This window comes from Elephas maximus, chromosome 20 (genome assembly GCF_024166365.1).
Source record: "Elephas maximus indicus isolate mEleMax1 chromosome 20, mEleMax1 primary haplotype, whole genome shotgun sequence".
NCBI lineage: Eukaryota > Metazoa > Chordata > Mammalia > Proboscidea > Elephantidae > Elephas > Elephas maximus.
The window spans coordinates 76,144,645-76,169,242 of NC_064838.1; the positions used below are offsets into that span (position 1 = coordinate 76,144,645).

At 37.1% G+C, this 24,598-nt stretch overlaps 2 pseudogenes; both read left to right on the forward strand.

The window, feature by feature from the left end:
* The first annotated feature begins 9,757 nt into the window (after positions 1 to 9,757).
* Positions 9,758 to 10,834, forward strand: LOC126063955 (olfactory receptor 4C15-like; annotated as a pseudogene).
* A 6,216-nt stretch (positions 10,835 to 17,050) lies between these two features.
* Positions 17,051 to 24,048, forward strand: LOC126063692 (olfactory receptor 4C15-like; annotated as a pseudogene).
* The last annotated feature ends 550 nt before the right edge of the window (positions 24,049 to 24,598 follow it).

Consider the following 24,598-nt stretch of genomic DNA (forward strand, 5'->3'; position numbering starts at 1 on the left):
AAAAGAAGTCCAGGGGCCAACTGTGGAACAGAACATCAACTGGTCAAATGGAAGCTCAAGATGAAGCAGAGGAAAATTAAAACAAGCCTGTGAGTGCCAAAATGTGACCTCATGTATATCACACCTGAATGTGGAGACCATCTCAAGAATAGATTTGACACATTGAAAGCTAGTAACCAAAGATCTGACTAGTTGTGGGATGACATCAAGGATATTGTGATCGCTGAGCCACTTCCTTGATATAAATCTCTCTCTATATAAGCTTTACTGGTTGTGCTTCTGTAGAGAATCCAGCCTAAGACAGACATCATACATGAAAGACAGGAATTAAAGAAAAGACAAAAATGGATGTCAGAAGAGACTCTTAAATTCAGCTTTGACTGTAGAGTGCCTAAGGAGATTGGGAGAAGTGGTGAAGTAAATGAGTTGGACAGAAAATTTCAATGAATGGCTTGAGAAGACGAAGTATTATAATGAAATGTGTACAGACCCGGAATTAGAAAACCAAAAGGGAAGAACATGTCCCGTTTCTCTCAAGCTGAAAAAACTGGAAAAAAAAAAAAATTCAGGACTTGAGTTCCAATATTGAAGGATTTTGTGGGCATAATACAAAATGAAGCAGGAAGCATCAAAAGAAGATTGAAAGAATACACAAAGTCGCTGTACTCAAATAATTGGTCAGTGTTCATAAGGAGATAGCATATGATCACGAACTGATAGTATTGAAGGAGATTGAAAGAATACACAAAGTTGCTGTACTCAAATAATTAGTCAATGTTCAAAAGGAGGTAGCATATGATCACGAACTGATAGTATTGAAGGAAGACGTCCAACCTGAGTTAAAAAAATAAATAAAATTGTCCTGGATTAGATTCTGGCTCATGTCGATCCTATAGCAACACTGAAGATACTGGTGAAAACTTAGGCTCCAGGAATTGATGGAATTCCAACTGAGATATTTCAACAAACGGATGAAACTCTGGAGGTGCTCACTCATCTATGCCAAGGAATTAGGAAGATACCTACCTGGTCTACTGACTGGAAGAGGTCCATATTTGTGCCCATTCCAAAGAAAGGTGATCCAACAGAATGTGGAAATTATCAAACAAAATCATTAATTTCACAGAGAAGTAAAATGTTACTGAAAATCATTCAAAAGCGGTCACAGCAGTACATCTGCAGGGAACTTCTGGAAATTCAAGGTGGATTCAGAAGAGTTTGTGGAATGACGGATATCATTACTGATGTCAGATAGATCTTGGCTGAAAGCAGAGAATACCAAAAAGATGTTTACCTGTGATTTACTGGCTATGCAAAGGCACATGACTGTGTGGATCATAACAAATTATGGATTACATTGTGAGGAATGGGAATTCCAGAACCCGTACATAGACCAAGAGGAAATATTTGAAGAGAACAATGGGATACTGCAGTAATCATGGCACCCTCACTCCTCTCTCAACTCCTCTGTCATGGCTGAACCCTCAGTGATCTTCCAGTCCATGTGACCCCTTTCTGTTCCTCTTACTGAGCAGGTATGCTCTTGTCATAGAGTATGTACACACATCAGCTATTCCCTCTGTCTAGAACACATTCGCTTCCCTCAGTCTCTCTAAATGGCTTATACTCTCACTTTATGTTCATAGATTTGAAGAACTGAAGTTTTAGATAGCACTACACTTAGACCTGGGCAAGCAAGACCTTGTCCTTGCTTCAACACTTTGGAGTGCCTTCAGCAAGATTTTCTAAATTCTCCATTGCCTAGGATTGGGAAGCCTGTAGTTCCTTATGTGTGGGGCACCCCAAATTGGATCTGACTGCATGGGCCCCTCCCTATTTCTCCTTTTCAGGTTATTCTTCCATAATCTGTTCCATGCATAAGGTCAACCAGAAGCCTCCAGGAGCTCTTATTCAGCTCCAATCAAGTAATCCCTTTTTTTGTGGCCAGACGCCTAGCTCCAGTTAGGTGATCTGGCAAGGAAATGGCTTCTGCAGGCTGGTTCTTTATGTTTTTCACAGGATTGCACTGCACTGTGTTCCCAGAGTGGTGTTAACATGCTGAGTTTGGTGACACAGCACATGTTCAGGGCTCGGGGTAAAAACGGTGCCCTGATGAACCTTAGCCCTGTGCCATGGTGTGGGCCCTTACCAGCTCTCACCCATCCATGCAATAGCTGAGGGTGTTGAGAGTGAGGGAAGATATCCCTTACCCTGAGTGTCCCTCTTATTACTTAGTGAGATCACCCAGTGCTTCCACAGGTTCCATGCCACGTGTCAGGCACTTCTCTGGGGAATTCTTTCCATGGATCATGACACGTGTGGTCCTTGTCAGCCAGTTCTTTTGGTGAAGACAGATATTTAAAATTTTAATAAAAAGAAAGCAACACATGTTCTTTAATCCCATTGGTGACTGATGTGAAGGTTCTTGGCCATGACTTTTCTGATGAATCACTTCAATTCTGCATCTTTTGTGGAGTATAAATAGCCATATAAATAGGTAGAGTAAAATGTTTAAATATAGTATGGAGCAACAAACTGTTAGGTTTGTAACCTTTCTGAAGTGGCCTGATGGGCCACCTCCAGCTTTCCCTAAAACTTCAATCATAATGCTACATTCCATCAGAGTCAACAGATCTGTCATTCATTCTTTTCCAATAAAATGAAAAGAGAAAAAATTCTTTAAAACCAAAGCAGTTGCTATCAAGTTGATTTTGACTGATGGAGACCCGGTATGTATCAGGGTAGAATTATACTCCATAAGGTTTTCAAGGACAGATTTTTTGAAAGTTGATGGCTAGGCCTTTCTTCTGAAGTGCCTGGAGGTGGACTTCAAGTTCCAGTGTTTTGGTTAGCAGCTGAGTGTGTTAAACATTTGCACCACCCAGGGACAGAAATCAGGCTTTTAGTTTCAAAGTCATGGAGTATCAAGCTTATTGTGAAAAAAAATAAAATAAAATAACATTTGAATTAATCTATGCACTTCTACCTATTTATGCATGAAATAACTAGGAGTCAGAATAGGATGCAAAAGATATTTTTTGAAAAGTACTCATTACTACCCTGTCCAAGAACAGCACGTGCTACCGTCATAGATTGATGCTGGGCCTTATCCCAGAACTCAGCTCTTGCATTTACAAGAACATAGGCATTTCCACCCTGGCATACACAGTGTTCTATTCCTGAACATAAACGGAAATGAAGAAATTGATCCTCAGGAGCAGATTAAAAAAAAAAAAAAAAACCTAATTGGTCAGGGACATGAAAGTATTCACAACACCTAAGCTAGTCAAAAAAAATCCTGTCTTGGAGAAGCATACTGATGGGAAATTTTTAAACCCTGGGGGGCAACTGAGAGGCAGTTCTACAGGCTCCTGTCCTCTCAGGAAAACCTCTTTAAATTCTAGATGGAACTAAAGGAGGAAACTTTGGTTTCTTTTTGTTCCCAAGAACATGTTGAAGGCAGCACTTGAGAAGCAGCGGGGAACATTCTCTACCTTGTGTGCCTGTGAGGCTTTCTCTCTCTCTTAGATGTAGAAATAAGACTTGGAAATGGCATTCACTTTTTATCCAGCCACTGAATGGACTTTTCTTGATAAAGAATAGGAGATTGCCAGCACCAGAATTTTCAAGGGACTGATTGATTGATGGTGAGATTTATAATTCACATTTTTGCATTTTCTGAGGGGATTTTCAAAGTGTGTTGTAGTACTTACAAGTGTGAGCGTTGTGGCCAAACTACCAAATTTAGTGCATGAGTCTATCAATGATGTGAACACTTGGGCTAGTGACATCACCTTTCTGGTTTTCGGATGCCTCATCTTTAAAGGCGATAATGGCATTAGTAAGGTTTGTGGAAATATATGAAGTGATGCATAATAAATGCTCCATAAATAGCAGCTAATATAATACAAAGCTCTTTCTGGGTTGGGAGTACCAGTTATTTAAAGTCTTATGAAATTAGATCTATCTTCAGCTTGTCGTCTTCAAATTAAGTTCAAATAACTTAGCAGTGCAACAAGTGCATATTTCATCCCAGCTCTCTCTATAGCATTTTATTTGTTCTTTTGGAATATATCTACATTTATCATTTATCCCCTCACACTCTCCCCTTCCTCGTGTTGTAGATGGAAAAGTGGGATTTTCTGAGGCTTTAAAGAATACTGATGGAGGAGCATGGAACCTTGACTACTGCTTTATCATTTACAGAATTCCTATACATAATACACACTTAGAAATCTCGGTGGCATAGTGGTTAAGAGCTAGGGCTGTTAACCAAAAGCTCGGCAGTTGGAATCCACCAGGACCTCCCTGGAAACTCTATGGAGACAGTTCTACTCTGTCCTATAGGGTCACTATGAGTCAGAATTGACTCGACAAATATCACAGGGCAGGGAATTAAGATTAAGAAAGAGTTATTTTTTCAAATCACAGAGCACAATCTTCTGAGGAAATTTTCAATAAGTACCTTTGATGTCATAGTTAGCATTCAGTTTTTGTCACAGAATTGTTCAAGAATGTTAAAACAACTGAAGCCATAAACTACTGTACTGCTACTTTGGGACCCCTTTTCTCTCTCCTTAAATGAACTAAACTTCCAAGAGAGAACAAAGAAGGCTCAGACATCCATCAGAAAGGACCCAGGTAGGAACACAGAGAAGTTATTATTACTTTTAAATTCCAGAAATAGCAAGAGTTTAAAAGGAGATGTTTAGAGAAATCAGCAGAACAACACTGAGGAAGGGAAAAGCATCTGCAGTGTGAACCGAAGAGATTTCCCAGGTTGTCAGGGAAGAGGGTATGCTTAAGTAAACAGACAAGGAATACATATTGCTGAAACAAATGGCAATAATATCTTGGATGAAAACCACAGTGGACTAAGGAAATTAACAGAGAAAGAATGGAATTTAATCTATTATTTTAATTTGTAATAACTGTATTAATTTTTTTTGTATTAATTTAGGAAGTCATATTCATATGTAGATATGACTGATATGCAAATATATCTGTATATAAATGATTCTAAAATATACATTTATATCTTTATTGTTTGAAAGATATTACAAAAATATTACTTACAATGACAACCTTACCAGTAAATCTGCATTTATTTTTGAATGTTATATATACTTCAAAGTTGAAACAGAAACTTCTCTTGTTTTCAGAAAGATTGGCATTAGAATTAATTTTTCTGTTTCCTGATAAAATTGATAGAAAGGAAATAGTGGGCAATGAGGGTAGTAGGGAGTCAAGCTTGCGGCGTCACAGCCCCAGGAGATGCCCCAGAGGCCACAGTTCACAGCTGGCCTTCAGAGGACCCTAAGCAATCTGTGGTGCAGCCTCTGGCTGTCAGGAAAGGAAAGACCATGGAATCTTCTAGGGAAAATATGGGCAGAATAAGGCGCTTCCTAAGACAGAGACGGAATTTAAGATTGATATCAGGCCTGATGGTATGGCTATTTATGGAACGTTTACAATTATTTTTAGTTTTTAATATAACAGTCTAATCTATATTATGTTAGCATGATAATTCTACCTATGCAAACAAATTATATTGGATAAATGATAAAATTATCCCCAAATCCCATCTCCTTTTCTGAGCTGTTCAACTAGTGGAAAATATGGTTTAGTGGGTTTAACCTTGATTAAACATAAACATTTTAAATCTTTATATGATATATAAAGATTAAAAAATCTCTACCATTTTCATATGTTCTGTTTTAGTTTTTAAAATTATTTTAAAATATCTATACAAATGTGCAGGAGTATTACAACTTATCTTCTGTTTTTCTCATTTGACGTGTAAAAATACTTCACCTTCTATGTCTTTATATTATTAAGTAGTATTATATTCACAGCAATATGCCCTGTTAACTTAATTAAAACAAACAAACAAACAAAAAAAACCTTGATTTTAAAAACACACAGTTTATTCTTAAGCTGATTTAACTTTCTAGCTCAATTTGTGTGTGTGGTCACTACTTGAAAATAATGCTGACATCACTCTCTTAAACCCAAACAAACAAAAAAAAAGTGTTTAAAACTTTATATTTTGCCAATCACTTTCATAATTGCTGTCTTGTTAGATTCCTGCGAGTGAGGCAGCTTGCACAAGTGTTATTTTCACTACTTTATAGGAGAGCACACTGAGGCTTAATTGTTTTTTCAAGGGCACATGGCTATTTAGTGATAGCAGAAACAGAGCAATTATCTTTTTTTTTTTTAATGAAGCTTTAATTGTCACTAATTTTAGATTTACAGAGAAGTTGCACAGATCGCATAGGGAGTTCTTGTATACACCTCCTAATGTTCACATCTCACGTAACCCTGAGTACATTTGTAAAACCTGTGAAACAAACATTGGGATATTGTTGCAGGGCAAGGATTCCCAGCTTGGAAATAAGCCCAGCCTAGGTTCTTGCCTTCTACTGACCAAGAATGACCAGGAGAGGCTCAGAGTTTCCACACGAACAAGGTTTGTTAACAGCAGAAAGAAAGTGAAGGCTTGGGAGCAGAAACAGAGAGGGACCAAGCAATGCTACCCTCTGTTCCCCCCAACAAAGGTTTTTCTGGGGCTTATATGGGTTTGGCAAGGATAATAGGGTAACGAACATTTAGTAGGTTTCTTTCGGGGAGGGGAGAGGATTTCTCAGAATGGCAGTGCATACTGAATTAGGTTGCACGTGCATCTGGAATCCAAGATGGAACCAGTAGCAAAGGCTTCTGGGACTGGGTGGCAGAACTTATTATGGGGCGTTATGCCTGGGCAGTCCCTCTGAGAAGCCAGTTCAATTCCTGTTGCAGGTACTAGCATCAGGCAGAGGTCATCCATCAGTCACCTTGTGGATGTCTGCCCATGCTCCAGGGAACAGATCAGGTCAGTCCTTCTGAAAAACATCTTACAAGGGAGTACATTGTTCTTCCCTCAGTGAATACTTCAAGATAGAGGTTTTGCATTAGCCAAGCACATAGTATTGTAAGTAAGTTGCAGGTGTTGCAGGGCTCCTTGCCTAGGAGTTCAGTGCCTTTTTCTTCCCTATATCAATATTACTATTAATTAAACTCCAGACTTTATTCATAATTAACTAGCTCTTCCACTACTGTCCTTTTTCTGTTCTAGGACCCAATTCAGGAAAATTGCCTTTTATATGACTTAGAATCATAAACCTTGTGATCATAAACCATGAGGACACTGTACGCTTCATTGTCAACATTTTCATGCTAATTTTGCAAATTCATTTCATCTGGAAACATAGAGAGCTATTTTGTTTCTATCTAACGGGCATTGTAGATCTAAAATTGTATTACTCTTAGAACCCCCATAATGGGGAAGTGGAAAAGTAAGAATTATTTAAGTATTAAAACTTATTAGTACAGATTAATATAAAGCCAATTTGATTTCCTTTGTCTAAAGAAGCTACCTGAAGTACAAGTGTACTCATGGGTTTGACAGCTACTAAGTGATTACAAAGATCATTTAAAAGTAGAATGCTTTTTAAAAAAAAAAAGCATATTTACACTGTGACCAATTAAAATAATTTATACATTTAAAGTAATAGAAAGATGAGTCAGAGGGCTTATCAGTAAAAGCACTTAAGATCCCTGTTTGTGGTAAAGTGAAAATTAAGCATAAATGAAAATGTTGACAATTCTTCTCTGTGTCGGTGGTCTGGGGGCTTGATCTCTTATTGAAAGATTTTATGTGTATACTGTTATCTGATTCTATCAATAGACATTATATTCACTTTCCGAAAGTGGAAACGAGAGCTTTTAAATAACTTGTTCCATAACCCATAACAAAACAGAAGAGATTGGATTTGAACCCAGGTCTGTATGAGTTTGGAGTTGATGTTGTTATTCATTTCACTTCATTGTCTCTCTTGCTTTGGTCCTAGGATAAATTGACCACTCTTGGATCATATATTGATATTCTTTAATTTTTAATAAATGGTTGTTGACAGACAAAATGACCTCATTGAGTTTGTATTATACTCTTGTTTTCAGGGTGCCAACTTGTAGCTGGATATGGAGTTAATAGTGGTGGCATAGTTTAGGATTGCCTAGACCTTGGTACTATAAGGAAATGATTGTTATTAAGCAAGGAAACAGAAGGCATTAACTTACACAATTGCATATTTGCTGATTTTATTTGTTAATTCTAGTGACATTCAACAAAATCAGTTTACTGATAATTCTCACAATAAGCCCCACTGTTCTTTTATTCATCTCTTTAGGAAACATGTAATCATGTGAACTACTTGACTGATAAATTTCTGCTATATGCACAGGTGCGGACACACTCAATCTTCAAAGCTGTGTCTGCCTATGGAAAAGGAAGTCAAAAGTTGAAGTAATTATCCGGTAGACTCATGGAAATGCTTTCAAAGGGTAAAGCAACTGGCTTATTAAGTGAGATAATAATAACAACAATTTACAACAGTTCTTTATCATAAGTAACATTTTCACATTTTTGAAATTGGCCATCAGCATAACCCTGCCAGATGATCAGGTAAGCTATATATGAACTATTTTACATTGAAGCTATGTAATTTTGAAACAGATATAACCTGAAACCTTGAAGAACTGTACTTGATCCTGTGGGGCAAGTTATATAAATGATTGGTTAATAATTGGTAAAGCCTGAAGATTGGTTTGTATTTAATGTGCTGTTTCTATATGGTTGTTGTTAATTTGTATGTGTATATGACCCTTACTGGGTTGCTATGAGTCAGAATCCACTCCGTGGCAACTTTTTTTTTTTTAATAATGTGTTTTAAGGTGAGGCCATTACCTTCTGATCAAAAATCCTTTGGAGTTTCTTTCTCTGAGGTGTCCCATTTGTACACGATCAAATCAATCAGAAAATTTTAGCTTTGAGAGTTGGTTGGAGACTCTAGAAGGCTATCCGTGTTCTGAAGTTCCCCCTAGAAAAGAAACATTCTCACCCATTTCCTTATCAATCCAGTGGATTACACGTGGGCTTTGGAGCCAGAAAATCCAGATCCACCTTTTGGTAATTTTTTTTTACCTTAACCTCTCAAAGCATGAGTTTGTTACCAGGGACATAGGAATTATAAAACCTAACATGGACTTTATTCTAAACACCATCGCTTGAGAAATTGCTTTCCTTGCATGATTTCACTTAGTCATCAGCACGACAAACTGAAGTAGGTATTATTATCAGCGTCTTTTTCATCTTAAAATGACGAATAATAAAAAGCAACTCAACCTTTAATGTATAGCTAGTATTTACTAAGCATAAATATAAGCACATTTCCATAGGGTCTTGTTTTTTATAAGAAATCAATTAATTCACCTTAAAGGCCCACTTGAGCTCTGATTTTAAATATTTAGGGAGTAGGCATGATTTCTAAGTGCCTCTTAAACTGCATGCTATCTCTTCTTCTATTTGTAGATAGGAGCAGTTTCCTGATGAGAGATGGATTTCCCATGCAAGTCATCCTGGTTCCCATGCCATGTCAATGGCAGACATATCTAACACATTACAGCCCTCCTTTCCTCAGAGCTTGGATGTGCTTCAGAATCCTCAACAATTCACTCCAGGTAGCCACTACCAACTAATCAGTGACACCTAAGATAAACGCTATTGGTCATCTCTAGCACATATGAATGTTTCCTTCTCCAATATCGAAACTCTGTTTTAAAGTATTTAACCTCAATTCTGCCTGATGTCTCACAACCGCCTTTGATAAATTTCTCATTTTGTGTTTTCAACCACAAAACAGGCACTTAAAATAACTTTGCTTATGGATGCACCAGCCTGTTGAGGGCTATGCTAACACCTTAAACTCGTCTGAGACAAATATCTCTTTCTCGTAATTTTAGATTCTATATGGCCACTGTAGAATTCACCTTTTCCCCTGAAATCATGCAGAACAAAAGCTTTGTAACTGAATTCATTCTCTTGGGGCTTTCACAGAATCTAAATGTTCAAAAAACAGTATTTGTTGTATTTTTGTTTGTCTACTTTGCAACTCTTGGGGGCAATTTGCTAATTGTGGTGATCACCTGCAGCAGCCCAGCACTCCTGGGCTCCCCTATGTACTTTTTTCTGGCTCTCCTGTCCTTCCTGGATGAGTGCATCTCCTCTGTCATAGCCCCAAAGATGATTGTGGACTCCCTTTATGAGAGGAAAACCATCTCCTTCAAGGGCTGCATGACACAGCTCTTTGCTGGGCACTTCTTTGCTGGAGCAGAGGTGATTGTCCTCACAGCCATGGCCTATGACTGCTATGTGGCCATTTGCAAGCCATTGCATTACCCCTCTATCATGAACTGGAGGCTCTGTGGCCTTCTGATGGGGGTAGCCTGGGCAGGGGGCTTCTTGCATTCTGTGATACAAATTCTCTTTACTTTCCAGCTGCCCTTCTGTGGCCCCAATGTCGTCGATCACTTCATGTGTGATTTGTACCCATTATTGGAGCTTGCCTGTACTGACACTCACATCCTTGGCCTTTTGGTGGTTGTCAATAATGGGTTTTTCTGCATATAAACTTCTCCTTGTTACTTATCTCTTATTGTGTCATTTTGCTCTCTCTAATTCTTTTTTTTAAGGACTCATAGCTCTGAAGGACGACAGAAAGCTCTCTCCACCTGTGGTTGTCACATTGCTGTTGTGGTTTTGTTCTTTGTCCTATGCATATTTGTGTATGCACGACCTCCATCTGCTTTCTCCTTTGACAAGATGGTGGCCCTGTTTTACATTATCCTAACTCCACTGCTCAATCCTATGATTTATACTCTCAGGAATAAGGAAGTGAAAAATGCCATGAGGAAATTGTGGACTAAATTGGTGGTAGATTCTGATGATAAATAACAATTAAACTTAAATAAATAAACAAATGAAACTTCCAGAGGAAAGAAGTCAAAAAGGGCTTAGACAAGAACTTTATAGTGGATGGACCATGTAATACTGAAGGTTATATATACTATACTATACTATACTATACTATACTATACTATACTATACTATACTATACTATACTATACTATACTATACTATACTATACTATACTATACTATACTATACTATACTATACTATACTATACTATACTATACTATACTATACTATACTATACTATACTATACTATACTATACTATACTATACTATACTATACTATACTATACTATACTATACTATACTATACTATACTATACTATACTATACTATACTATACTATACTATACTATACTATACTATACTATACTATACTATACTATACTATACTATACTATACTATACTATACTATACTATACTATACTATACTATACTATACTATACTATACTATACTATACTATACTATACTATACTATACTATATATAAAAAAAAAAAACTGAAGTGGAGGCCAGGAGATATTATTTCCACCTCAGATCACTTTCATCTTGGAGTATTGAATTTTATGCTTATTTAGAATATAATTCAGTGAAAAGAAATCAGGGAAAGAGGGGAGTCAGATTATCTATTAAGCTGCTTGCCATTCACATCATGGTTTGAATAACCTTCATGTAGAGGACCCAAAAAATATCTTAAAGAAGAGAAGCTTTCTGAAACTCTTTTAACTGAAAAAAAAAAAAAAAACTTATTTTGGGGGCACTGAACTTTTTGAACCCAGTTAAGTGGTAACGTAAATGGTAATTCTGTGAATGGGAAATTATGGTTGAAATTCAAGCAGCCACGATGGACCATGAGAATGTGTGTTAAGGTTGATGGATATGCAAGACTGAGGAGCCTGTAATCCTGATGTTGTTTAGCTGTATGAACTAGCCCCATACTACTTGCCTCTACCTTCCTTTGTATGAGAGGGAAATAAATTTCTATCTTGTTTAAGTCACTGTAAAAAATAAAGCAGGCTCAGAATCTACATTTTGTATTATATGTATGAGCTGTTCTGACTTTTCATGCTGTAATATTACCTGCTAATTAGATCTCACAAATTTCTTATTTGTTCTGTGGGATCCCCAAATTAATTCATAGTAAATACCCTTTAATATTAAACATATTATTTAACAGCTTAATGCTGACTTTTTTTTTTTTTTTGACACTCTGATTTCTGAAACAGATCTTGGTCTTACTGTTTTGTTATAGAGACTTGCATTACTAATATTAGCCTTTAAGTTTTATGCTTACCTTTATATTAGGATTTGAAAAATTCACTACTATTCACGATACTAAGGTTTAGCAAAGTAAGAGTAGAAGAATACTTTCTTTTGAGGAAAGGTATCTGCCTAAAAAACTACCACAAACATCACACTTAATGGGAAACATTACATGAAGTTACTTCCTATTTTATTGAGATAATTTAAACTATCAAAAGAGAGCTTCCAGGCTCCTACAAATGTGTCTCTCAATCTGCCAGCCTCCATTCACTTATATGCTGCCTTCTTAACTGCTATTTTAAATGAAGTATCTTTGACCCTTTTCAAAGGCAATCAAACGCTCTTTACTTTTGCATAGGACATTCTCTCCTCACTGCTTACACGAGGACACTGGTCTAAGAATCTCTTCTGTCTCTTATTTCATCTCTGTTTCCTTCTCTACTGGATCATTTACATCAGCAAAGAAGCAATCCATTACCTCTTTCTTTGTTAAAAAATATCTTCCCTTGATTCCACTTCCCTCATCATCTAATATCCCATGACCAAGTTTCCCAAATAAGTACCTCAGACCAGACTTCTTTCTTGAGGTTGAGACCTGAAAATCCAACTGGTTCATGGTATTTCCATCTAAATGACAAATAGATTTCTTAAACTGAACTAATCCAAAGCTGTATTCCTGGTTCTGCTCACATTCCAAACCGACTCTTTTACATCATCTTCCATCTTGACTGATGGCACATTTTTTCTATTTCTTTTTCTCATTACCCACGTCTGCTCTATGAGGAAATCCTCTTGGCTTTAACATTAACATATATACAAATTCAAGAGCTTCTTATTTTTAGAGCTGTCACCAAATTCTGAACCACAGTCATTTTTCACCTGGATTATTGCAATTGCCTCTTACCTGTCTCCCTGCATTTACTTTTGCATCCCTTGCTCCAAAAGCCTATCCTGAGCAAGTCAGCGATGATTACCCTTTAAATCCATAAGTCAGATCATATCATGACTCTACTTCAATGGCCTTCCATGTCACTCAAGGTAAAAGCCAAAAGCTTACAATTGTTAAAGACCAGGTAGCAGTAATCTTGGTACCCTCACACCTCTCTGAACTCCTCTCTCATGGCTGACCCCTCACTGACTCCTCCAGTCCATGTCCCACTTTCTCCTCCTCTTACTGACCTAGTATGCTCTTGCCATAGAGCCTGTACGAACATTGGCTAGTCCCTCTGTTTGGAACACATGTCCTTCCCTTGGTCTCTCTAAATGGCTTACATTCTCTCTTTAAATTCATAGATCTGAAAAACTGATACTTATAGCCCTGCACTTAGACCTAAGCGGGCAGAACCCTATGTTTGCTTCTACACTTCAGAGTGCCTTCTGAAAAATTTTCTAAGTTCTCCAGTGCCTAGGATTGGTAAGTTTGTAGTACCTTATGTGTAGGGCACCCCAACTTGGAACTGACTGCATGGGCCCCTCCCTATTTCTCCTTTTCAAGTTGTTCTCTATATTCTATCCTATCCAACCAGAAGCCTTTAGGAATTCTTATTTGGCTGGAATAAAGTTATCCCTGGTCCTGTGACTGGGACTCTAGTTTCTATTGGGTGGTATAGTAAACAAATGGCCTCCGCAGGTTGTATCTTTATTATTATTTTTTTTTCCACAGAATTGCACTACATTGGGTTACTAGAGTGGTGCAGACATGTTACATTTGGGTGACACAGCACAAGTTCAAGGCTCTGGGTTGAAAATAGTCCCTTGCTGATCCTTGGCCTTGGGCTGTGTGTGAGCCCTTATTAGCTCTCACCTGTCCATGCTCTGAGGGTATTGAGGGTGGAGGAAGACATCCTTTACCCTAAATGTCCCTCTTGCCGCTATCTAGCAAGATCACCCAGTTCTCCACAGGCTCCATATCATGTGTCAGGCTTCTCTGGCGATTTCTCTCTTTGGATCACGAGGACTGTGGTCCATGTCGGCCAATTCTTTTGGTCAGGGCAAATGCATACAATTTTAATAAAAAGAAAGTAACCCTTGTGCTTTAATCTCATAGTTGATTGACATGAAATTGCTTCTGAGCCTTGACTTTTCTGATGAATCATTTCAATTTTGCACCATTTGTGTGTTATGAATAGCCATATAAATAAAAAAAAACCCAGTGCCTTTGAGTAGATTCCAACTCATAACGACCCTATAAATAGTAGAATAAAATGTTTAAAGAGTGTATGGAACAACAACCTGTTTGGTCTGTCCTTTTCTGTGTTGGTCTCATGGGCCGACTCTTGGTTTTCCCTCAAACTTCAATCACAATGCTACATACCATCAGGATAAACAGATTTGTCATTCATTATTTTCAAATAAAATGACAAGAGGAAAAAATTAAAAAAAAAATTGTTATTGAGTTGATTCTGACTCATGGAGACCCCATGTGTGTCAGAGGAGAAATGTAGTCCATAGGTTTCCAAGGGCAGATTTTTTGGAAATAGAGGCCAGGCCTTTCTTCTAAACTGCCTCGGGGTGGACTTGAACTTCCAACCTTTTGTAAGCAGGTGAGTGCACTAACAATTTGCACCACCCAGGGATAGAAATTAGGCTTTTAGTTTCAAAGTCATGAAATATAAGGTTCAGGTATTGAGAGAAAAAAATAACATTTGGATTAATATGTATTTTTTTACATATTTATGCATGAAATACGTTATTCTTTAATAAGCACTCATTGCTACCCCTGCCCAAGAACAGCATTTACTGTATTCATGGTCTGATGCTGAGCCTTATCCCAGAACTCAGCTCTTGGGTTTAGTAAGAACATAGGTGTTTCCATCCCAGCATACATGGTGTTCTATTCCTGAACATAAAAGGAAATGAAAGCATCTTCAAATAGAAACTCTGGAGCAGTTAAAAAAAAAAAAAAAAAAAAAAAACCCAATTTCTCAGGGACATAAAAGTTTTGCAAACGCTTAAGCAAATCAAGCCACATTAAACTGTGTCTTGGAGAATCATACTAATGGGAACTTTTGCAACACTGGGGCCAACTGAGAGGAAGTACTACAGGCTCATGTCCTTGGGGAAACCGCTTTAAATTTCAGTTGGAACTAAAGGAGGAAAGTTTGCTTATTTATTTTTGTTCTCTGAGGCCATATTGAAGGCAGCACTTGAGAAGCAGTGGAGAACATTCTCCATCTTGAGTGCCTGTGAGGCTCTTTTTCTCTCTCTTAGATGTAGATATAAGAGTTGGAAACGACCTTCACATTTTATCCAGCCACTGAATGGACTTTTGTCGATAAAGAATAAAAGATTGCCAACACCAGAGTTTTCCAGGAACTGACACACGGTAAGATTTATAATTCACATTTTGCATTTTATAAAAGGGCTTCAAAAGTGTGGCGAAGTGCTTAAAAGTGTGAGGGTAGTGGTCAGACTACCAAGTTTAATTCGTGGAACTACCAATAATTAGTACATTTGGGCTAGTTACATCATCTTTCTGGTTCTCAGACACCTAATCTTTAAAAGGGATAATGATATTGGCAAAGTTTTCGGAAATATATGAAGTAATGTATTATAGATGCTCCATAAATATCAGCTATTATAATACAAAACTTTCTCTGGGTTGGGAGTACCAGTACTTTTTACTTAAAGTCTAATGAAATTAGATCTATCTTCAGCTTGTCATCTTCAAGTTAAATCCAAATACCTTAGAGGGGACACAGTGCAGGTTTTGACCTAGCTCTCTATACGGCATTTTATATATTCTTTCTTAATATATTCTCAGTTATCGTTTACCCCCTGATGCTCTCCCCATCCTGGTGTTTTAGATTGAAAACTGAGATCTTCTGAGACTATAAAGAATACTGATGTAGGAGCATGGTACCTCAATTGCTACTTTATCACTTACAGAATTCCTATATATAATATTAAAAAAAAAACAACAACAGTGCTCTCGAGTCGATTCCAACTCATAGCGACCCTATAAGACAGAGTAGAACTGCCCCATAGAGTTTCCAAGGAGCGCCTGGCGGATTTGAACTGCCGACCCTTTGGTTAGCAGCCGTAGCACTTAACCACTACGCCACCAGGGTTTCCATATATAATATATACCTTAGTTTTTCCACATATATCACAGGGTAGGGAATTAAGAGTAAAAGTGATTCATTAAATCAAAGAGCAGAGTCTTCTGACTTGAAATTTTCACTAAGTGTGTTTCATATCATAGATCACATGAGATTTCTCTCAGAATTGTTCAAGGATGCTTAAATGACTGAAGCTCTGAACTGCTATAGTGCTAATTGGGGTGACCTTTGTCTGTCTCCTAAAATGAGCTAAGCTCCTAAGAGAGAACAAAGAAACCTCAGGCATCCATCAGGAAGGACACAGGTAGAAACAGTGAGGTTATTACTTTTTTTAATTCTAGAAATAGCAAGAGTATAAGATGAGATGTTTAGAGAAAACAGCAGAACAACACTGCAGAAGGGAAAAGCATCTGCAGTGTGAGGAGAAAAGATTTCCCAGGTCGTCAAGGAAGGAATATGCTTAAGTAGACAGACAAGACATAAATATTGCTGAAATAAATGATAACAACAACCCTGGATCAGAAACACAGTGCACTAATGAACTTAACAAAGAGAGTAACTAAGAATGGATTTTAAACCTATTCTTTTAATTTGTAATAACCATATTTATTTAGAAATGCATATTCATACGCAGATATGACTGATATACAAATATATGTACATAAAAGTGATTCTAAAATATACATTTATATCTTTATTGTTTGAAATAACAAAAAAACTGCTTATGTTGACAACCTTATTTCTAATTCTGCATTTATTTTTTAATGTTATACATACTTCAAAGTTGAAACAGTAGCTTCTATTGTTTTCAAATCATTGGCATTAGAATTAATTTTATTATTAAAACTAACAGGAAAAAAATAGTGGGCAATGGGGTTATTGGGGGTTGGGGAGGTAAACTTCCAAGGTCACTCTCCAAGAGGTGCCCTAGAATGCACAGTTCACAGCTGGCCTTGAGGGTTCCCTACACAGTGTCTGGTGCAGTGTATGGCTATCAAGAAAGGAAAGACCATGGGATCTTCTAGGAGAAATATGGACAAAACAAGCTGTGTCCTAAGGTGGAGACATGAATTTAAAATTGATACCACAGTGAGTATAGGGGCATGGTAAGGCTGGAACTCATGGTATAGCTATTAATGGAGTCTTTACAATAACTTTATTTTTAAAGTAACAATCCAACCCATGTTATGTTATCATGAGAATTCCACGTATACAAACAAATCATACTGGATAAATGATAAAATTGCCCCAGTTCCAACCTACTTTTATGAACTATTTAATTGATGGAAAATACAGTGTTGTGGGTTTAACCTTGGTTAAAAATAAAAATTTAAAATATTCATAAGATTACCTAAAGATACATATTAAAAAGAAAATAAGCAATCTCTGCCATTTCCATGTTCCCATCTAGATTTTAAAATTATAATATCTATACAAATGGACAGGAGTATTTCAATTTTTCTTCTATTTTGGTCATTTAACATATTGTAAAGATGCTTCACCTTCTATGTCTTTATATCATTAATCAGCATTTTATTGACAGCATCATCCGTTATTAATTTGAAGTAGTCTGAATTACATAAAAATCTTTCTATTGTTAAAGAATTGTTTATTGTTTAGAGTTGAGGTAGCTAGTATAAATGATAGGAACGTGTTTATCAGACTGGAAATATTTACTAATGTATTTTCCAAAAAGGTTACATGAATGGAAACAGTTTAATTGCAATTTTAGCAATGAGGATAATTAAAAAAAAAAAAAATTAAAAACACACATTTTATTCTTTTATAGCTAACTTTGTGTGTGTAGTCATTGCTTGAAAATAATATTTCACATTTTTAAAACTTTATACTTTGCCAATCATTTTGATATTAACTGTCCTATTGGACTCTTGTAAGTGAGGCAGCTTGAACAACTGTTACTATCCCTACTTTATAGGTGAGGACACTGAGGCTTACCGGTTTGTTCAAGGGCCCCTGGCTATTCTGTGAGGAAGCTGGGATAACTACCCTTTTGATAGCAGAAACAGAACAATCACTTTTTTTAATGATATTTTGATTTTATGTAATTTTAGATTTACAGAGAAGTTGCACAGATAGTACAGAGAGTTCTTGTATACTCCTCACCTAAACCAAAAAAAACAAACCCTTTGCCAATTCTGACTCATAGTGACCCTATAGGACAGAGCAGAACTGCCCCATAGGGTTTCCAAGGAGCACCTGGTGGGTTCAAACTGCCAACCTTTTGGTTAACAGCCATAGCTCTTAACCACTACCCCACCAGGGTTTCCACTCCTCACCTAGCTCCACCTAATGCTAGTGTTTTATGTAACCCTGAGTACATTTGTAAAAAACTATGAAACAAGCACTGGGATATTATTATAATTAATTAAACTTCAGATCCATGCAGGAAGTATCAAAAGAAGATGGAAGGAATACACAGAGTCACTGAACCAAAAATAATTGGTTGACATTCAACCATTTCAGGAGATAGCATATTATCTGGAACCAATAATATTGAAGGCAGAAGTCCAAAAAGCACTGAAGGCATTGATGAAAAACAAGGCTCCAGGAACTGATGGAATTCCAATTCAGATGTTTCAAAAATGGATGCAGCGCTGGAAGTGCTCCCTTGTCTATGCCAAGAAATTTGGAAGACAGCTACCTGGCCAATTGACTGAGAGAGTTCCATATTTATGCTTATTCCAAAGAAAGGTGATCCTCCAAATGGAGAAATTATCTAACAATATCATTAATACCACACAAAAGTAAAATTTTTCTGAAGATATTCAAAAGCAGTTGCAGCAGTATATCAGCAGGGACCTGCCGAAAATTCAGGCCAGGTTCAGAAGAGGACATGGGACCAAGGATATCATTGCTGATGTTAGATGGATCCTGGCTGACTGCAGAGAATACCAGATAGTTTACCTGTGTTTTATTGACTATGCAAAGCAATTCAACTGCATGGATCATAACATATTATAGATAACATTGGGAAGAATGGGAATTCCAGAACACCTAATTGTGGTCATGAAGAACCTGTACATAGCTCAAGAGGCAGTCTTTTGAGCAGAACAAGAAGATGCTGTAGTTTAAAGTCAGGAAAGTTATGCATCAGAGTCTTGTCATTTCTCCAGACTTGTTCAATCTGTATGCTGAACAAATAATCTGAGAAGCTGGAGTATCTGAAGAAGAATGGGGCAACAGAATTGGAGGAAGACTCATTAACAACCTGAGTTATGCAGATGCCACAGTGTTGTCTGCTGAAAGTGAAGAGGACTAGAAGCACTTACTGATGAAAATCAAAGACGACAGCCTTCAGTATGGATTACACCTAAAAATAAAGGAAACAAAAATTCTCACAAATGGACCAATAAACAAGATCATGATAAACAGGGAAAAAATTAAAGTTGTCAAGGATTTTATTTTACTTGGATCCACAATCAACACCCATGAAAGCTGCAGTCAAGAAATCAAGGGACACATTGCATTGGGCAAATCTGCTGCAAACGACCTCTTTTATAGTGTTAACAGGCAGAAGTGTCACTTTAAGGACTAAAGTGCACCTGACCCAAGCCATAGTGTTTTCAATCACTTTATATGCATGTGAAAACTGGGCAGTGAAGAGGGAAGACTGAAGAAGAATTGACACCTTTAAATTGTGATGTTATCGAAGAGTATAGAATATACCATAGGCTGCCAAAAGAACAAACACATCTGTCTTGGAAAAAGTGCAGCCGGAATGGTCCTTAGAAGGAAAATTGCAAGACATTGCCTCACATACATTGGACATGTTATCAGGAGGGATCAGTTCCTGGAGAAGGACATCAAGCTTGGTAGAGAGTCAGTGAAAAAGAGGAGGACCCTCAATGAGGTGGATTGACACGGTGGTTGCAACAATGGGCTCAATTATAACAAGGATGGTGAGGATGGTGCAGGACCGGGCAGTGTACGGTTCTGTTGTACATAGGGTCACTATGAGTTGGAACCTACTCAAGGGCACCTAACAACAACAACCAACTCCAGATTTTATCCATAATTCACTAGTCCTTCACTGCTGACCTTATTCTGTCCTAGGACTCAATCTAGGACAATCATCTTTTAATTGACTTAAAAGTCATAAACCTTGTGATCATAAACCATAAGGACACTGATTCTCCATTGTCAACATTTGAATGCTAATTTTAGAAATCCTTTTCATCTGAAAACAGGGAGGGCTGATTATTTATATCTAATGAACATTTTAGTTCTAAAATTGTATTACTCTTAGAATTCCCCATATAGGAGAAGTGGGAAGATTAAAAATTATTTAATCATTAATACAGATTATCATAGATTGATGTAGAATCAATTTGATTTTCTCTGTACAAAGAAGAAATGAAGTGGACTTACGTGGATTTGAGTGTTACTAAGGGATTCCAAAGGTCATTGAAAAGTGGTATGCCTTTAAAAAGTTAGCATACCTACACTGTGACCAAATAATTTATACTTTTAAAGTAATAAAAAGATGTGCCAAAGAGCTTATCAATAAAAGCACTTATGGGCCATGTTCATGGTAAAGGGGGAATTAAGTATAAATAAAAATGTTGACAATTCTTCTCTGTCAGTTGCCTGGGGGCTTGATCTCCTATTGAATATTTTTAAGTGTACGGTGTTATCTGATTCTATCAATAGGCATTCTTATTACACTCATTTTCCAGAAGTGGAAACCAAAGATTTTAAGTAACTTATTTTTTTCTATTCCATGATGCATAACTGAATTGAAGAGCTTGGATTTGAACCCAGGCCTGTAGGAGTATGGAATTGATGGTGTTACTCATTTCATCTCATTTTTTCTCCTGCTTTGGTCCTTGGCTAAACTGACCACTGTTGAATCATATATTGATATCCTTCATTTTTTAATAAATGGTTGTTGACAGATGCAAGATCTTCTTGGGATTGTTTTATACTCTTGTTTTCTGGGTGACAGCATGTCCCTAGATATGGAGTTAACAGTGGTGGCACAATTTAGGATTCCCTAAAAAAAAAACAAATCCCTACTCACAGTGACCCTCTAGGACAGAGCAGAACTGGCCACCATAGGGTTTCCAAGGAGCGGCTGGTGGATTCAAACTGCTAACTTTTTGGTTAGCAGCTAAACTCTTAACCAATGTCCTTTTGGGGTTCCCTAGTATTGCCTAGACTCTGAGAAATTAAGGAAATGGCTGTTTTAAAGCAAGTTAACAGAAGACATTAACCTATACAATTGTATATTTGTTAGTTTTATTTGCTAATTCTAAGTGGCATTTGACAAAATCAGTTTACTGATAGTTCTCACATTTTTTTTATTCATTTCTTCAGCAAACATAATTGTATAAACTATTTGAGTGATACGTTTCTGTTATATGTACAGGTGAAGATACACTCATCCTTCAAAGCCGTGTCTTCTTATGGAAAATGAAGTCCAACATTGAAGTAATTATCTAGTTGACTCATGGAAATGCTTTCAATGGGTAAAGCAGCTGACTTATTAAGTGGGATAATAATAACCACAATTTGCAACAGTTCCTTATCATAAGCAACATTTTCACATTTCATAATTGGCCCTCATCATAATCCTATGAGGTGATCAGGTAAAGTATGTATGAACTATTTGACAATAAAGTTATATAATTTTGAAGCAGATATACCTTGAGGGATTGTACTTAAATATACTGAGCCACATTGTATAAGTAATTGGTTAATATTGATAAAGCCTTTAGAGTGTCTTATATTCAACATCTTGTTTCTATTCCTTACCTACATGGTTTTTGTCAAAGTGTATATGATATATATGTATATGGTGGGGCCATTACCTTCTGATTATACATCATTTGCAGTTAGTTCCCTGACATGTCTCATTTATACTTGAACAAGAGAATCAGAAGTTTTTAACGTTGAGAGGTATGTGGAGACTGTAGAAAAGCCATCCTTGCTCTGAAGTTCTCCTTAGAAAAGAAATATTCTCAACCTTTTCCTTATTGATAAGGTGGAATGGACCTGGGCTGTGTAACCAGAAAATCCCAGATCCACTTTTTGAAAATTTTTTGACCTTAACCTCTTAAAGCATATATTTGTTACCAGTAACATAGGGATAATAAGTCCTAACATGGACTGTATCCTAGACACAAGGCACTGAGCAATTGCTTTCCTTGCATTATTTCATTTAGTCATCAGCATAGCACGCTGAAGTAGGTAGTGTTATTTTTACCAGCTTCCGTTTTCATTGTAAAATGATGAATTAAAAAAGCAACCAAAAAATTAATGTATACATATTATTGGCTAAGCATATGTCTAGGCAATTTCATAGGCCTTTATTTTTTTATAAGGAATGAATTAATTCATCTTAAAGGCCCAATTCAGGTCAGACTTTTAAAGAAATATCTGTGGGAGTAGGTGTGATTTCCACGTGCCTGTAAAACTGCATGTTTTGTTGTCTTCTATTTGTAGATAAAGCAGTTTACTGGGGAGAGATGTATCTCCCATGCAAGTCATCCTGGTTCCCATGCCATGTCAATGGCAGACATAACTAATACATTACAGTCCCCCTTTCTTCAGAGCTTGGATGTGTTTCAGAATTCTCAATAACTCACTCTAGGTAGCCACTACTAACTAATCAGATTTGGCACTTGAGATAAAAACTATTTGTCACTCCTACCACATATGAATGTTTCTGTTCCTCGTATTGAAACTCTGGCTATTTTAAAGTATTTACCTTGATCCTTCCTGGTGTCTCACTACCACCTTTAACATATTTCTCATTTTGTATTCTCAACAGAAACAAGCACTTAAAATAACTTTGCTTATGGATGCACCAATGCATTGATGACTAGCTAATCCCATAAACTTGTCTGAGGAAAGTATCTCTTTCTCAAAATTTCAGATTCCACATGGTTACTGTGGAAGCTTTCACCTTTTCCTCTGAAATCATGAAAAATCAAAGCTGTGTGATAGAGTTTGTTCTATTGGGGCTTTCACAAAACCCAAATAGTGAAAAAATAATATTTGTTGTATTTTTGCTTACCTACATTGCAACTGTTGGGGGCAATTTGCTAATTGTAGTGCAGCTTGGCACTCCTGGGCCCCCCCATGTACTTCTTTCTGGCTTTCCTGTCCTTCCTGGATGCGTGCTTTTCCTCTGTCATTGCTCCAAAGATGATCATGGACTCAAGAGGAAAACCATCTCCTTCGAAGGCTGCATGACACAGCTCTTTGCTGAGCACTTCTTTCCTGGAGTAGAGGTGATTGTCCTCACCGCCATGGCCTATGATCGTTATGTGGCCATTTGCAAGCCATTGCACTACCCCTTTATCATGAACTGGAGGTTCTGTGGCATTCTGATGGGGGTAGCCTGGACAGGGGGCTTCTTGCATTCTGTAATACAAATTCTCTTTATATTTCAGCTGCCCTTTTGTGGCCCCAATGTCATTGATCACTTCATGTGTGATTTATACCCATTATTGGCTCTTGCCTGCACTGACACTCATATCCTTGGCTTTTTTGTTATTGCAAATAGTGGGTTAATCTGCATCATAAACTTCTCATTGTTGCTTATCTCCTATTGTGTCATCTTGGTCTTGCTGAGAACTCATAGCTCTGAAGGTCAAAGGAAAGCTCTCTCAACCTGTGGATCTCACATTGCTGTTGTGGTTTTGTTCTTTGTCCCATGCATATTTGTGTATGTGCAACCTCCATCTACTTTCTCCTTCGAAAAAATTGTGGCCATATTTCCTACCCTCCTAACTCCCTTGTTCAATCCTGTGATTTACACATTCAGGAATAAGGAAGTAAAAAATGCCATGAGGAAGTTGTGGACAAGACTGGTGGTGATTTCTGATAAAAATAAAACATGAAACTTATAAAAAAGCAAACTTCCAGAAGAAGGAAATCGAAATGGGCTTAGAGAAAAACTTTCTATGGGATGTACCTTGTAAGACAGAAGGTAATATAATGCAATAGAAAAACACTAACACGTAGGTCAGGAAATGTTTTTTCTACCTTCAGATCACTTATCATTTCGGAGTTGGCAGCTCAATGTCCTCATATATAAAAAGACTTGAATTTTATGCTTATTTAAAATACAATAACAAAAAGAAATCAGGAAAAGAGAGGAATCAGATTATCTATTAAACTGCTTGTCATTCACACCATGCTCCGAAAAACATTCATGGGCGGAGGACCATAATATCTTAGAGATTAGAACAGGAGCTTCCTGAAACTCTTTCAATTGAAAAGAAGTTTTATTTTTAGGGTACTGATCAGAGTTAAGGATCCCTGGTGGCCAAGTGGTTAAGTGTTCAGCTATTAACCAAAAGTGGGTTGGTTTGAACCTACCAGCTGCTCCAGGGGAGTAAGATGCAGGATTCTGTTTCCATGAAGATCACAACCTTGGAAACCCTATGA